The sequence below is a fragment of the Spinacia oleracea genome, chromosome 6, assembly GCF_020520425.1.
Source record: "Spinacia oleracea cultivar Varoflay chromosome 6, BTI_SOV_V1, whole genome shotgun sequence".
NCBI lineage: Eukaryota > Viridiplantae > Streptophyta > Magnoliopsida > Caryophyllales > Amaranthaceae > Spinacia > Spinacia oleracea.
In genome coordinates this window covers 78,000,113-78,017,646 of record NC_079492.1, presented here as the reverse complement: position 1 = coordinate 78,017,646, position 17,534 = coordinate 78,000,113, and the positions used below count along the sequence as shown (strand labels likewise).

General features: G+C 35.2%; 1 long non-coding RNA gene across 5 annotated transcripts; it reads right to left on the bottom strand.

The window, feature by feature from the left end:
- Window positions 1-8,696: 8,696 nt before the first annotated feature.
- Window positions 8,697-14,023, bottom strand: LOC130464216 (uncharacterized). Of its 5 annotated transcripts, none has more exons than XR_008924562.1 (6): window positions 13,768-14,023; window positions 13,525-13,610; window positions 13,243-13,382; window positions 13,004-13,136; window positions 11,705-11,899; window positions 8,697-8,893 (listed from the first exon to the last, which is right to left on the bottom strand). It is a non-coding gene; the product is annotated as an uncharacterized lncRNA (long non-coding RNA). The 5 variants fall into 5 exon arrangements; XR_008924563.1 differs by having other exon boundaries at window positions 13,243-13,366; window positions 13,768-14,022; XR_008924561.1 differs by having other exon boundaries at window positions 13,243-13,363; window positions 13,768-14,021.
- Between the last annotated feature and the right edge of the window lie 3,511 nt (window positions 14,024-17,534).

Sequence of the window (17,534 nt, the reverse complement as noted above, 5' to 3'; positions counted from 1 at the left end):
ATCCCACGGGGGAATCACAAGGTACCAACACTAGTAAAAAGACCAAATTCTGTGGTCCGTCAAAAGGAGTTCAAGCCAAAAATCCCATGTATCTTCAGTATAATCAATATGGAATCCCCGATGGAGAATGGTCAGGAGAATACGGGAAGCAAGTTGGGTCTTGTGCTGCTAGAATTAACATTAATGTGAAAGAATATTCAACGTTAGATGAACACACAAAGAAGGGGTTTTGGGAGGAGACCAAGGTAAACATTGAATAAAAACTTGATATGTATTCTCCTAGATTATCTAATTTGTGTAGCATACGTTTCTAACAATCTCTTATCCATAAAATTAACAGCTTATGTTCCACATTATTGATGATCCGGCTAGAAGGAGAGAAAAATATTTTCATATGTGTGTGGCGAAACGCTTTGGAGCTTTCAAGTCCAGGTTAACGCGGCGTTGGATAACTAAGAAAGAAAAAATGCCGAAACATCAGACAAACGACATGCCTTGGGACATCTACAATCAAATCACAGAGGATGATTGGAAAACATTTGTGATAGAACGAAACAAGCCGGAGATGTTCGTAATAATGAATTTACTTTGCTAAATATTTTTTAATATAATTGTATGATTAGTTTGTTGTTGCCATCTTCAATTGTTCGACATGTTCTTTATGTGTTTTTTGACAGGTTCGTAGAGAAAAAGCAAGTAAAAGTGCATTACAAAACAAGCACCCACATCGCACAGGCCAAAAGGGTTATGTTAGAAAGAGACCAGAGTGGATAAATGATGGGCGACTACCGCCAGAGGCAGCTTTAACTCTCTCAAGTGGCTCCTCCTCAGTGACCTCATCACTCACCACAGCACCAGATAGATTTAAGAAGTTTAGATCAGTAAAGTGGATCTTGGCTCATCAAGTTAAAAACAAAGAGGGAAAGTGGGAAGTTGACCCGAATGATAAGGAAGCCGTAAATATTGCTAAGATGGCTGTAAGTGCATATGAAATTTTACGTTCTATATCCTTTTCTTTGCTTCTCATTTTCATCATGTATACCATCTAATTTTTACTTTCCTAATTCTTATAGTTGGAGTACATAGAAGAAGAGGGAAAAGGAAATATTTCTTTCACCTAGGGAGAAGATGCCCTCACCAAGGCTATGGGAAAAAAGGATCACCGTGGGCGTGTCAAGGCAACAGGTGGAGTCAATGTCGGTTACAAAGTTGCTTTCGGTCCAATAGACCAAAGTAGTAGATGTGGCCATAGTGAACCATCACCGGAGGCAGTCGAATCAATCAGAGCTTCAGTGAGAAGGGAGTTTGAAGATCAATTAGAGAGAAAGGTGGCGGAGGCCCTCCAAAAGCAACTAGCCACATTGAAAGCAATCGGTCAACTAAACACCCTCTCTACCCCCGCACTTGATTCTGCTCTTGTAAGTGATGAGTTTGATGTTAACCGTGCACTCGAAACCGCTCGTCCGAATTCATCGCAGCAACCACGCGAGCTGAAGGTATATATTCTCTATAGTGCATACACTCAAAACACCCCTAGCTAGGTTTTTTTTATTGTAATTTGTAGTAATTTCTGAAATTTTGTAAATTTATTTGTGAAGGCCATAACTCCATGTCGTCTTGCCCTTGAGGATAAAATTTTGGGTAACAAAGTGATAGTGGCAGATGGTATGGCGTACCCATTGGATGGTTCATTGTACCAACACTTTAGATCGATGAAGCCTAGTCATTATAAGGTCCAAGTTGATTGTATTTACGACGGACATGATGATGACACTCTTCCGGTATCTACTGGAGATGGATTCAATAACTTAGGCAGGGCTCTTGCTAGTTTTGTGCAATGGCCAATTCACTTGGTGATTTTCGAAGAAGACGAGGTATAAATTTTTTATTATTAATTGTCATTCATTGCGTTATGCATCTTTTTATTTATTATTTCTATTTGCCTACCTCTGTTTTGAATTAGATTCAGAGCCTTGAACTCCTTTGGTTTCTACCTCTGTTTAGGACTCTACTCCACGCCCAACAAAGAAGTCCAGGAGTCAGATTTTTGAAGAGGTGGTTGGTAGCTCCAAAGAGAAGAAAAACGAATTAATTGTCAAAGAGAAGACAACATAATTAGTTGTCAAAGATAAGAAAACAAAATTAGCGGCCAAAGAGAAGGCAACACTTGATTTAGGGTCCAAAGAGAAGACAACACTGAAGTTAACGGCCAAGGTAAACCATATGCTTCCCATTCCCCTGTGCTTCAACACTGAAATCAAAACTGAAATTTTCATGCTAGCTTAACATTATTGTTACAGGAAAATTCATGCTCAAATAAGTTGGAGTAGAAATCGAAGTCTAAGAACTCTAAGAAATCCAAAGAGATGGTAGGTAGTTGTGATCGTAAAACTGAAGAATCGGCGGCCAAAAGTAAGAAGCAAAATTTGGCAGACGACACAATTCAAGGTCTTGGCCCATCATGCAATTATTTGAAGTTTATCATCAATACGACGCCCGGTGATGTATATAAAAATACTTCAATCCCATTGCCCGCTTCGGTTTAAACCCTTATTTTTCGCGTTTCTGTAGAGGCTGTTGAGGCGGGCTTCTTAAATGCCCCCCTCAACAAGTCCTTATTTTTCGCGTTTCTGTAGAGGTTGTTGAGGCGGGCTTTTGAAAGCCCCCCACAACAGATCACCTGTTGAGGCGAACAAAGCCCGCCTCAACAGATCACTGAGCTGTTGAAGCTACGTCTGTCGCAGCGGGCCTTGTTCGCCTCAATAAACCCAAAATGCCCCCCTCAACAGATATTTTTTCCACTAGTGTTTGGCATTATGACGAAGATCGACAAACTTATGTACATGAGGTTGACGTTGAAGAGTTCCTTAGAGGGGCGTGCCTCAACATTTCAGTGATCCAAGTCTATATGATGTAAACTTTTCCATCTATATTTTTGTTTTTGGTTTTGTCAACTATAATAGTTTTTGAAATTTTTGCATTATACATTTACTTTGTAGGTGTTTATTCCACGAGCACACCTTTGCATTTGACAACTCTCAGATTGGGTTTGTTTGTCCCGAGGCAATGTCAAGCTCTAGAATCAAGGCCAACCCTCAGGCTGCATCAATGTATTTGAAAGTAGTTTTCAATGCTGAAATTGAAAAGGAGAAGAAGGGTGATCCTAACATTACCAAGTGGTTTTTTATCCCATACCATCAAGAGTAAGTGTTAGTGATTGATCGATATTTGGTAAATAGCTATATATGTTATTGTTATTTTCATGCGTAAGGTTGCAATAACATTTATATATAATGCAGAAATCATTGGATTTTGTACGTGTTAGACCTACGTAGAGGTTGTGCGTATATTTTCGACTCTGCGATAGGTTCCAACCGAGAAAATAGTGCATGGGGAATCTTGTGTTTGTAAGTTACTTTCATTTCTTTTTAAGTTATTTCTTTTTGTGCCGAATCAGATTCATGAAGTTTTACTCAACTTCCAGGGCATACCAAGTGTACAAGTTTAATGATGGGATTTGTCCGAATAGAGCGACTACGCAGGGGTTGAAAGGCTTCCATGTAAAGGTATATCATGCTTACTAATTAGCTTTACTTTTTTTTTTGGGTAACTACTTGGATATATAATTTATGATTTGTCTCCAAATCAGTGTGCTCAACAAGTTGGCGCCCGCGAGTGTGGCTATTACGTTATGAAGTTCATGCATGAAATAGTCACGTTACACCATAACTCTGATGAGCGGTTAGATAATGTTCGTTATTTTACCATATGTTAGTTGAACTACTAATACTAGTACTTTTACATAGTAGAATTCTTAATTTACAAGTAGCATTACTTATCATGTTACTTATTTCAGGCTTACACTCCAAGAAATGCGCCTTATACCGATGAGGAAATAGATGTGGTTGGTGAGCAATGGGCTAAGTTTTTTACAACCGAGTATTTATTTACTTAGGTTGTTTAGACACAAAGATGGAAGCGTTTATATCTTCATGGATTTGGTAAAGTTCTTTAATTTTTCCATAATTACAAGTCTGCTGGATTTGCTAATTTATTGCTCTGAATACTAATCTGCTGGTCCTGCTGCTGCTATGAATACTGCTGTGAATACTGATCTGCTGGTCTTGCTACTGAATACTAATATGCTGGTCTTGCTGCTGCTGCTGTGATCTACTTATCTGTTGCTAATTTATTGCTTTGAATAATAATCTGCTGGTCTTGCTGCTGCTGTGAATACTAATATGCTGCTGTGAATAATTGACCTTATCATAAATCTATTGATGTGTATGAAAATTATGCTATGAATGACTGCTGCAATTCTGCTTGTCAGGTAGTGCCGTAGTGGTAACGGTCTTTAGAATTTCACTTCCATCTGTGTGTTTCTCCTCTGTTTGCTTTTGTTGCTGCTCTGTATGTTATTGTTTATGCTTTGCTTCTTTTGTTTGCTCGGCACTTGGATTGCAGGGTTTGTTTGCCCCTTAGATACCCTTAAGTTGAATGTGTGTGCAGATGTGCTAGATCTAGTTCACCTTCGAATTGGTTCTCCTAAAAAGGCAGAATGTTCTAGTCTTGTTGGTAACCTCATTAACCTCAATGCTGCTGCTTGCCTTTGCACTGCTGTTCATGCCAATATATTAGGACTTGTTCACCTCAACGTTAAACTTGATCTTACAGCTCTTGTCAACTATTGTGATTGCAAGCTCCCTACTGATTTCATCTGCCCTTCCTACTGATCCATCCATCCATTCATTTCATCTTCTGCCGTCCACACCATGGTCTAATTTGCTTAATTCTGTTTTTTAATTTTGTAATTTCTTAATTCAGTTGTGTGCTAGTCACATGCTTAATTTTTGTTTGCCCCTAGTCACGCATCATCTGCATATAGTTTGCTTTCCTGAGTACGTTGTTCACCAATTAATGATTTGGTCTTGAAGTTACTAAAGAAAGAAAAGAAGCAGCACCTGAACAAATGACCTGAATATGTATAAAGCAGTTCAGTTCATGTGTGTGGTCGTGAAACATTGAAGCAGAAACCAAGTTAACTTAGACTGTATACCTGTAGGTTTAAAATTCGCAAAGCTGAACAAATGATCCTGAATCTATATTGTATAAAGCTAGATTACTTAGACTGTATACATGTAGCTTCAAAATTTGCTTCCGCATATTCTGACCACTAGAACCCTTTAACTGATCCGAACACATGCGCTGCTCAGCATCTGCTCTTAATTCTGATTCCTACCTGTAGGCACCTACTTTTGTCCCCATTCCCGAAAGGGAAGGTTCAATGATGAAAGCATAAATCTCCACTTGACAACGCATCTCCTATAAAATAACGAATCTCGATCACCCCTTTTCATTTCACCCGAAACCTGCTATTTTTAGAAACCTGCTATTTATAGAAACATGCTAAAAATAGTAACTGCCGTAATGGGTAGTTGTTAAAAGTGGCAAGTCATAAAAGATAGAAACCTGTCAGAATTAGGTGTTGCAATCCAACATAAATCCTAAATGAGATGGAGATTACGAGAGAATCCTATTCCTGATATGATTCGAAAATAAGAGTCATGTATTAATTAAAATCCTAACGAGCCTAGAGTTCGTAACGGGCCCAGACGCATTCCGTCACAAGGTTAATACGCACTAAAAGACTTGATTAAGTCTCAAACACTTCGGATTCTAGGAATCCGAATCTGACTAAGAAAACAGCCCAGATCCTATTTTCAACGCCTGGCTCTGGGCGCCGAAATCTTCGGCGCCCAGGCCTGGGCGCTGAAATTACCTGGGACGTATTCTTTCCTAATTCCTCGTGGATTAGAGCTCTACAATTCTATCTTTCAACGAACTCTTTTCTATAAATATAGCCCAAGTTCGACGTGAAAAAAGAACACACAATTATTATTCTGAGTATTGACTCTAAACCCCTAAGCCTAAGCCTCACGCTGCAAAACTGATCACGCGTTCTGTCGCAATCGATCCAAACATCGAACAGAACGTATCCTGTACTATAATTTGAGATTCGTTAAATAAAAGGAGAAATAGCAAAGTCAAAGTGGTTAGTTTTCTGAGAACCGTGACGCACCTCTCAAGCGTGCGTCGTAATGTGTCCCTTTTCTATGAATTAATTGCTTTCCTCGCCCTTTTATGAACTGTTAAACTAATTAAATTTGATTGTTCGATCACGCCTAATAAATATGATATTTTTGGGAAATCGGATTATCATGCTAGGTCCCTTAAAACAATCTAAATCAGATAATCGCGTTCGATCTAGTATTATATGTTGCATATTGTTAAAATCAACTCAGATTAGTTTAATAGTTAACACATGTCCCTTCAATTATTTATGTTGAGTTAGTAAGGATATCCTGCCTCTGGAGTTATCGATGAGCGAGTACTCCTCTCGGTAGTTACAGTCCCCCGAACCCTCAATCTCTACCTTGCGGGTGTATGTTGAGAGATCCCCACACCAGGGATCACAAGGGAACCTACGGCCGTCGTGGTCAAACATAATTGTACTCCCTTTATGTCACGATAACCGGGTTTTGTCAGTTTTTCTCATTATCGTTAAAAACTGAATGGCGACTCCTATATTACTAATCAATCGGGTGTAAACTCACAGGAAATCCAATTACACTTAATTTGACAAAAAGAAACGTCACACCCACGAGGGACAAGGTCACGCATTAGCCTCGTGCTTTTTCGACCCCCTCACACTACCGACTTTGTCAAATCTGAGTCATCTTGCAGTTTGGCATTCTTACAGTGTTATCTTTCAAAACAACTGCTCAGATGCAACTGTGACGAAGATTCAATGTTCCGGAATTGCAAGATTTGCATAGTTTTTTCACGAAAGTGTGCTATAAGTTAACTTTAGCTTGTACTGGGATTTTGAGAATGAAGGTTCACTATATGTCGCTTTGTATGAGTAAAAAGGGGGGGGGGGTGATTGAAGAGATAGTGATAGTGAGAATCGGTCTTGATTGCTTTCTGATTTCTGACAACTAAAACTAGAGGTTGATGTCTGTTGTTTTTCTGATTTCTGACAACTAAAACTAGAGGTTGATGTCTGATGTTTTCTGATTTAAGACAACTAGAGGTAGTATGCTGCAACACTGATGTCTGATGTTTCCCAAATCCCAACTGATTCATGATAAATGATTAAATTGTTTTCAGGTTTATAATGTTGCGCGGTTCATCTGGTTTCTACACCTATGCAATCTGTGAGCACTTGAATGATTGGCTTGGATTCAGCATGGGTGAAACTAGGATCACATTTAAGCTCAACAAACAATGGTATGATGATTCAGGAAACTATTGTTTGATTATTAGCTTATAAGAAGACATTTTGAATTCAATCCTATAATTACCTCTAGTTCTTCAAAGAAACTAGCAATGGAAGCATTCACTCTAGAAAATGGATACTCAATGGAAACATTTTGAACTCAACCTATGTGATTAAGTTGTAAACAAAATAATCCTCTCTTCTCCACAAGCTGACCAATTCCATCAATAAAGTTTAACAAACCAGACAATGTTACTGCACATTTAAGGCTCATAGGATCGTTATAGGTCATATATAGGCTAAAATGACATTTCCGCTCCCAACTTTAAACTAAAGAACCTAAGGACTCATTTGATTCATATTACATGACTAATATGCATAGTTTTAACTTTCTAAAACTCATTCGAATCTATTTATGCACATTTAAGGCTCATTAGGTCGTTATAGGTCATGTTTAGAGCTAAAATGACATTTCCGCTCCCAACTTTGAACTAAAGAACCTAAGGACTCATTTGATTCTTATTACATGATTAATATGCATATTTTTAACTTTCTAAAACTCATTCCAATCTACGTATGCACATTTAAGGCTCATTGGGTCGTTATAGGTCATATTTAGAGCTAAAATGACATTTTCGCTCCCAACTTTGAACTAAAGAACCTAAGGACTCATTTGATTCTTATTACATGACTAATATACATAGTTTTAACTTTCTAAAACTCATTCCAATCTACGTATGCACATTTAAGGCTCATTGGGTCGTTATAGGTCATATTTAGAGCTAAAATGACATTTTCGCTCCCAACTTTGAACTAAAGAACCTAAGGACTCATGTGATTCTTATTACATGACTAATATACATAGTTTTAACTTTCTAAAACTCATTCGAATCTATTTATGCACATTTAAGGCTCATTAGGTCGTTATACACTAGAGGAAAAAACCTCAAGTGCGGGCTCATTTTAAGGGGTTTAGTGCGGGCTTTTACATGTGCAGCACATGGCCTGCCCGCACTTGATGTTTCTCAAGTGCTGCCAAAATATTGGCAGCACTTGATGTTTCAAGTGCTGCCAATTTGGAAAATGAGCCCGCACTTGACATATTTTGTGCTGCCAATTTTAGAATATGAGCCCGCACTTGATAAATTTGGTGCTGCCAATTTTGAATATGAGCCTGCACTTGATATATTTGGTGTTGCCAAATTTGAAAATGAGCCCGCACTTGACGTAGAAATGGGCAGCACAAGAATAAAAATGAGCCGCACTTGGCTTATAAGTGAGCCGCACTTGGCCTATAAATGAGCCGACGTGATCTAGATTTGTTGTATAACCGATTTCCCTGCTACATATTACAATTGGACCACGCCACTGATTAACCTCCATAAGTCACATAAAAATTATTCAATTATATAGATAATTAAATTAAATAGTATATAATTATAAATATAAAAGTCAATTACATTACAATCATATGAAAAACTAACATTCATAATTTAAGATTCAGTTTACAAGAAAATATCAAAGACAATCACTGGTGATGAAGTTTGCCAATTTTTCTCGAACTTCATTTATCTCCTCAAAGGTGAAAGGCCGCTCCCTCGGATTATTGAATACCTTAAAAAGATCGACCATCAAAAAATATACATACACTTTAGTTATATTATAAATATTGAATCGTACAATAAATTAAGACTTAATTTGTTCAAAACAAAGAAATAATGAACCATATAATAATAAAATTAGTTAATTTCGGTCTCAACTTTCATCTAATGAACTTAAACGAGTATTTTAAAGTCTTTCCATGTTTGATACACTTAGCTTTATGTTTAAAAGACTCATTCTCACCCATTTTGGTGATGTTATGCACATTTGAGCCTACTTTGGTCAAGTTATGCACATATAAGGCTTGTTTGATCGTTATAGGTCACATTCCAAATAAAATGACTTATTTCGCTCCAACTTTCGACTAATGAACTTAAATAAGTATTTTATACCCTTTACATGTTCATTAGACTTAGTCTGATTTTGCAAAGACTCAATCTCACCAACTTTGGTGAAGTTATACACATTTAAGGCTCGTTTGATCATTATAGGTCACATTTTGACTAAAACGGCCTATTTTGGTCCCAACTTTCAAATAATGAGCCTAGATGAGTATATTAAACCCTTTATATTTTTAATACACTTAACTTTATGTTTCAAAGACTCATCATCACCCACGGTGTTCGTATTATAATCATTTAAGGATCGTTAGTTCAATATTGACTAAAATGACTTATTTCGCTCCTAAATTTCAATTAATAAACTTAAATAATTATTTAAAAGATCTACATATTTAATATACTTAATTTTATGTTTAAAAGACTCATTATCACTTACTTTGTTCAAGTTATAAGGCTTGTTTAATCGTTATATGTCACATTCCGACTAAAATTGCTTATTTCGCTCCCAACTTTCAACTAATAAACTTAAATAAGTATTTTAAACCCTTTACATTTTCATTAGACTTAGTTTAATGTTTCCAAGACTCACTCTCACCTACTTTGGTCAAGTTATACACATTTAAGGCTCGTTTGATCATCGTAAGTCACATTTTGACTAAAATGGCTTATTTTGCTCCTAACTTTCAACTAATGAACCTAAATGAGTATTTTAAATCCTTTACCTGTTAAATACACTTATCTTTATGTTTCAAAGACTCATTATCATCCATTTTTGTCAAGTTATGCACATTTAAAGCTCCTAAATTCAATATAGTTCATTTTTTGACTAAAATTGCATATTTCGCTCCTAACTTTCAATTAATGTACTTAAATAAGTATTTAAAACACAATCACATGTTTAATACACTTAGTTTTATGTTCCAAAGATTAATTATCACCTCTTTGGTAAACTTATGCACATTTATGGCTCGTTTGATTATTATAGGTCACATTTTGACTAAAATAGCTTATTTCGATCCCAACTTTCAACTAATGAACCTAAATGAGTATTTTAAACCTTTTACATGTTTAATAAACTTATATTTATGTTTCAAAGACTCATTATCACCTACTTTGGTCAAGTTATACACATTTAAGGCTCGTTAATTCAAAATAGTTCATATTTTGACTAAAATGGCTTATTTCGCTCATAACTTTCAATTAATGAACTTAAATAAGTATTTGAAATTATTTACATGTTCAATACACTAAGTTTTATGTTCCAAAGATTCATTATCACCTAATTTGTTCAAGTTATGCACACATAAAGCTTGTTTGATCGTTATAGGTCACATTCCGACTAAAATGGCTTATTTCGCTCTCAACTTTCAACTAATGAACTTCAATAAGTATTTAAAACCCTTTAAATGTTCATTAGACTTAGTTTAATGTTTTTAAGACTCATTCTCACCTACTTTGGTCTTGTTATACACATTTGAGGCTCGCTTGATCATTATAGGTCACATTTTGACTAAAATGGCTTATTTCGGTCCCAACTTTCAACTAATGAACCTAAATGTAATTTTTTAAATCTTTTACACGTTTAATATAATTATATTTATGTTTCAAAGACTTATTATCACCCACTCTGGTTAAGTTATGCATATTTAAGGCTCGTTAGTTCAATATAGTTCATATTTTGACTAAAATGGCTTATTTCGCTCCTAACTTTCAATCAATGAACTTAAGTAAGTATTTAAATTTCTTTACATGTTTAATACACTTAGTTTTATGTTCCAAAGATTCATTATCACCTACTTTCGTCAAGTTATGCACATATAAAGCTTGTTTGATCGTTATAGGTCACATTCCGAATAAACTAGCTTATTTCGCTCCTTACTTTCAACTAATGAACTTAAATAAATATTTAAAACCCTTTACATGTTCATTAGACTTAGTTTAATGTTTCAAAGAATCATTTTGAGCTAACCCATTTGTTCATTATTAAGTTGTAAGTAAGTTGACTTAGGCTCACTAGAGAGTCAACCCAAGTCAACTTATGTCAAATGCAATTGTACAAAAGAAACGCAGATGGCAGCAATAGAAAGCAGATCTATACAGCAGTACATATCACAGATAACAGACAAGCAGATCCAAGCATCTGTGTAGATCAGCAAGAATCAATGCAGATTAGAAAAGCGGAACATGATCATATCAGAATACAGAACATCAGTACAGAAACGCAAAAGATGTGCAGATCAGAATGACACACAAAAAACACGGAATATGTACATGATCAGAAACTGATTTTAGGCTTTAAAAGTTTTTTCTCGTGACATTAATTTAAGATGTATAATCACATAAATCAGTAAATGTAAAATTAAAATACTAAATCTGAAAATAACTAAAAGAAAAAAGTAGATCGCGGATGTAAATTTAGAGATATGACTCAGACAACAACATAACGATGATAATTATGGGTGACTGAATAGAATATACATACCAACAGACAATGAAAAGAATGATAGTATACGCCCTTAATCCTCCAGGAAAGAGAGTCGCACCACAACAGAAGCTTCAGCTTACTGCCATAACAACCGCTTGGCTAGCCTGAAGGCATAAAAATGCACCAACTCAACTCCATATCCCGTGGCAATGTTTGAATCATGCTGACAGTACTTGTAGTTTGCGTCCGGGTCTGATACAATATGGGTTTGGTCAAACACAAATCTGTCATTTGTTACATGTTCTTACACAATGCTGTGATTCATGAATGGAAATTTAAAAATACAAAGAGCTGATAATGCAGCTAATTAAAAGGAAAAAACGCAATCTTCAAAAGATTGGTCCTTTTGAAGCCTTTGATTACAACAACTAATAAGTTCATAAGTCATATGATTCTCACTTTCTATTCTAAACTGACCAAACGGTGCCACACTTCTGTTTGAAGCACATTCTTAGCAAATACGGGGTACTAAGAAGACAAAAATGAAACTACTAAACTAATTGAAATTAACCCGAAGTACTGACTTGAATCCAAAGTTCCTTACAATTACAAACATATGAAATATGAAACCCCCTCTTTCCCTTCATTAGAGGGGCAATAACAACATGTACTCTCATCGGATACACAACCATTACACTAAGACCTCATTAATAAGTTTGATACTTCTGTTACAAATAAGTAAACTGGTTCATTTCCTAAAAGAAAGAACCCAACTGACAACAACAAAACTGAATAATTCGAGGTAGGCAGGTAGCTTATTGACAAGTGGATAGCGAAACAACATTGATCTCCGAATCTGATTTGCCCTTAACTACCAAAATTACCAAATAATTTATGTGCTACATGTGTGGTAGATCGTAGATGCTCCAACTATTTGGAATCTCAATAAGATGTGACACACACAGTCCAACACCAATAGCCATATGGATTCACTTCTAGGTTCTAGCATAGTCTCAAAAGGTCAAGGAGTAAGAAGACATTTAGCTTAATTAAACGTTAATAACTCAGTGAATATCCAGTGCATCATCAGATCAACAAACAACACACGATTTAAATACTAATTGGTCACAAATTATTAAACAAAAAAATGCTACTAACAAGCTCTGTTTTGTGAGAATAAATGTCAGATCTAGTAATAAGAATTCCAATCAAAGTTAGAAAAATCACCATTCAAATTAACTAACCCATCAACTAAATTTCTCTTTCCCCTCCTAATTTAGTCGTCAAATTACTAGTTCAAACAATACGATCAATGCGACTATTAATCGCAATAAGAAATGAAAATAGTAAACTTACAGTGCTTCGTCTTTGTTATCAGCGAGGCGGAAAGAAATGATATCAAGGACAATAACATCAATGATAACAAGCCCTTACATTTCATCACTTCATCAAATGCCACAGCCCTCAGTTCTAATCTCACATTATTCCCCTAAAGCAAAAAAATTGAAAATGTTGCAAGTGTCATGATGAAAAATCATCTCAAAGGAGTCAAGAACTGAGGTTTAGTAATACAGCCCAACATATAAAACACACACCTCCAATCCTAGTTCTAGACAAGCTTCTGCATACTTTGCTGCTGATAAAGCTGCACTTCTTTCTTTTGATGTCAGCTTCCTTGTGATCAAGCTCTGCACGCTGTTGCTGAGTCTTTTGGACCTGCTATTTTAGGTAAGTTCTTCAAGTTGAGACAAAAATCAATCACCAACCACACTAAACAAGATAGGCAACAAAACAATTTGGCTCATAATGATAATAGTATCAGAATTTGAGCTTCATCTCATAATTAACATTTTGGGCCATGGTTTGAGCAGCCTCACCAAGGAATATATGATCCTTCTCAAATGCCTGGATAATTACTTCCCATATATCAACGTACCAAAAGGCAATTGTAAAAATTTAGAATCTGAAATACAAAGAAACCCTAGAAAAATAAAACTTCAAATACATAGAAAGATTATGTAAAGCAAAAATTAAGTAAAAAACCTCAGAATTGATAGGAGCGGCAAGAGAAGCCACGCTCACTAGAGGTTGAATCATGAAGCTCAAATAATCAAACTAACCTCAATCAACATCAACAAGAAGGTTACAATTACAAATTAGGGTTTTTAACCCACGGCTGGAAGAGGAAGTGTCGTCGGTGGGGGAAAAGCAGCGGCGGGGGAAAAGCAGCGGCGGTGTGTGATGTCAATGTTTAATTCCACGCCTTGTTATGAACTGGAGAAGAGGAAGGAGCACAGAACCAGAGAGGGGAAGGAGAGAGAAGCGGGAACCAGAGAAGGGCAAAGAGGAAAAGCGGGAAATGAATAAGCTTTTGGGAAATATTTTTAGAAATATTTTGTGCGGGTCATTTGTAAAATTAGCCCGCACTTGAATTCAAGTGCTGCCAATTTTCTAAAATAAGCCCGCACTTGTGAAAATGTATTAGTTTTATTTTTTTTAGTGCTTCCAAGTGCTGCCAATTTACTAAATGAGCCGCACTTGAAGGGAAGCACATGACGATTTTTCCTCTAGTGATAGTTCATCTTTAGAGCTAAAATGACATTTCCGCTCCCAACTTTGAACTAAAGAACCTAAGGACTCATTTGATTCTTATTACATGATCAATATGCATAGTTTTAACTTTCTAAAACTCATTCCAATCTACGTATGCACATTTAAGGCTCATTGGGTCGTTATAGGTCATATTTAGAGCTAAAATGACATTTTCGCTCCCAACTTTGAAGTAAAGAACCTAAGGACTCATTTGATTCTTATTACAAGACTAATATACATAGTTTTAACTTTCTAAAACTCATTCGAATGTAATTATGCACATTTAAGGCTCATTAGGTCGTTATAGGTCATGTTTAGAGCTAAAATGACATTTCCGCTCCCAACTTTGAACTAAAGAACCTAAGGACTCATTTGATTCTTATTACATGATTAATATGCATAGTTTTAACTTTCTAAAACTTGTTCCAATCTACGTATGCACATTTAAGGCTCATTGGGTCGTTATAGGTCATATTTAGAGCTAAAATGACATTTTCGCTCCCAACTTTGAACTAAAGAACCTAAGGACTCTTTTGATTCTTATTACATGACTAATATACATAGTTTTAACTTTCTAAAACTCATTCGAATCTATTTATGCACATTTAAGGCTCATTAGGTCGTTATAGGTCATGTTTAGAGCTAAAATGACATTTCCGCTCCCAACTTTGAACTAAAGAATCTAAGGATTCATTTGATTCTTATTATATGATTAATATGCATAGTTTTAACTTTCTAAAACTCATTCCAATCTACGTATGCACATTTAAGGCTCATTGGGTCGTTATAGGTCATATTTAGAGCTAAAATGACATTTTCAATCCCAACTTTGAACTAAAGAACCTAAGGACTCATTTGATTCTTATTACATGACTAATATACATAGTTTTAGTTTTCTAAAACTCATTCGAATCTAATTATGCACATTTAAGGCTCATTAGGTCGTTATAGGTCATGTTTAGAGCTAAAATGACATTTCCGCTCCCAACTTTGAACTAAAGAACCTAAGGACTCATTTGATTCTTATTACATGATTAATATGCATAGTTTTAACTTTCTAAAACTCATTCCAATCTACGTATGCACATTTAAGGCTCATTGGGTCATTTAGGTCATATTTAGAGCTAAAACAACATTTTCGATCCCAACTTTGAACTAAAGAACCTAATGACTCATTTGATTTTTATTACATGACTAATATACATAGTTTTAACTTTATAAAATTCATTCGAATCCATTTATGCACATTTAAGGCCCATTAGGTCGTTATAGGTCATGTTTAGAGCTAAAATGACATTTCCGCTCCCAACTTTGAACTAAAGAACCTAAGGACTCATTTGATTCTTATTACATGATTAATATGCATAGTTTTAACTTTCTAAAACTCATTCCAATATACGTATGCACATTTAAGGCTCATTGGGTCGTTATAGGTCATATTTAGAGCTAAAATGACATTTTCGCTCCCAACTTTGAACTAAAGAACCTAAGGACTCATTTGATTCTTATTACATGACTAATATACATAGTTTTAACTTTCTAAAACTCATTCGAATCTATTTATGCACATTTAAGGCTCATTAGGTCGTTATAGGTCATGTTTAGAGCTAAATTGACATTTTCGCTCCCAACTTTGAACTAAAGAACCTAAGGACTCATTTGATTCTTATTACATGATTAATACGCATAGTTTTAACTTTCTAAAACTCATTCCAATCTACGTATGCATATTTAAGGCTAATTGGGTCGTTATAGGTCATATTTATAGCTAAAATGACATTTTCGCTCCCAACTTTGAACTAAAGAACCTAAGGACTCATTTGATTCTTATTACATGACTAATATACATAGTTTTAACTTTATAAAACTCATTCGAATCTAATTATGCACATTTAAGGCTCATTAGGTCGTTATAGGTCATGTTTAGAGCTAAAATGACATTTCCGCTCCCAACTTTGAACTAAAGAACCTAAGGACTCATTTGATTCTTATTACATGATTAATATGCATAGTTTTAACTTTCTAAAACTCATTCCAATCTACTTATGCACATTTAAGGCGCATTGGGTCGTTATAGGTCATATTTAGAGCTAAAATGACATTTCCGCTCCCAACTTTGAACTAAAGAACCTAAGGACTCATTTGATTCTTATTACATGATTAATATGCATAGTTTTAACTTTCTAAAACTCATTCCAATCTACATATGCACATTTAAGGCTCATTGGGTCATTATAGGTCATTTTTAGAGCTAAAATAACATTTTCGCTCCCAACTTTGAACTAAAGAACCTAATGACTCATTTGATTCTTATTACATGACTAATATACATAGTTTTAACTTTATAAAACTCATTCGAATCTATTTATGCACATTTAAGGCCCATTAGGTCGTTATAGGTCATGTTTAGAGCTAAAATGACATTTCCGCTCCCAACTTTGAACTAAAGAACCTAAGGACTCATTTGATTCTTATTACATGATTAATATGCATAGTATTAAATTTCTAAAACTCATTCCAATCTACGTATGCACATTTAAGGCTCACTGGGTCATTATAGGTCATATTTAGAGCTAAAATGACATTTCCGCTCCCAACTTTGAACTAAAGAACCTAAAGACTCATTTGATTCTTATTACATGACTAATATACATAGTTTTAACTTTTTAAAACTCATTCGAATATATTTATGCACATTTAAGGCTCATTGAGTCGTTATAGGTCATATGTTTAACAAGTTAATTATCTCTATAGTCTGCAACTATATCTTTTTATGCTTCAATGGAATGTAAAGATAATATCGTGAGTGTGAACTTTGTTACTCTATAGCTCATATATTTTCCTTCCATCTTGCAGGGATCGAGTCGATTGGAATTAGAAAGTCAACACGACCTTAATTAAGGTTTGTAATGCATGATCTAAAGGGAGCTAAGTGGCCGGATTAGAGAAATTTGTTAGACTAGCTCTCTAGCCTTTTGTCTTTATTTGTTAATATTAGTTTTAATTTGTTAGACTAGCTAGCTAGGTGTTTAAAAATTGTAAACGTACGTACTATACGCTTTTCTCTATTGGGTTAATATAAATGAAGGTAATTTAATGATTTATTAATAAAAAAAATAAGCAGATTCATACATTTTCTATTCTGGTGTTGATTGGTGCGTGTACAGGTTTCAATACTCAATGGTGTATATATATAGATTTGGTTATTGCCACCTATTTTATATTTTAAAAGAATATGGAAAAAAAAAAATTTGTTGAAGGGGGCTTTTAATGTATGCCTCGACAACATATGAAT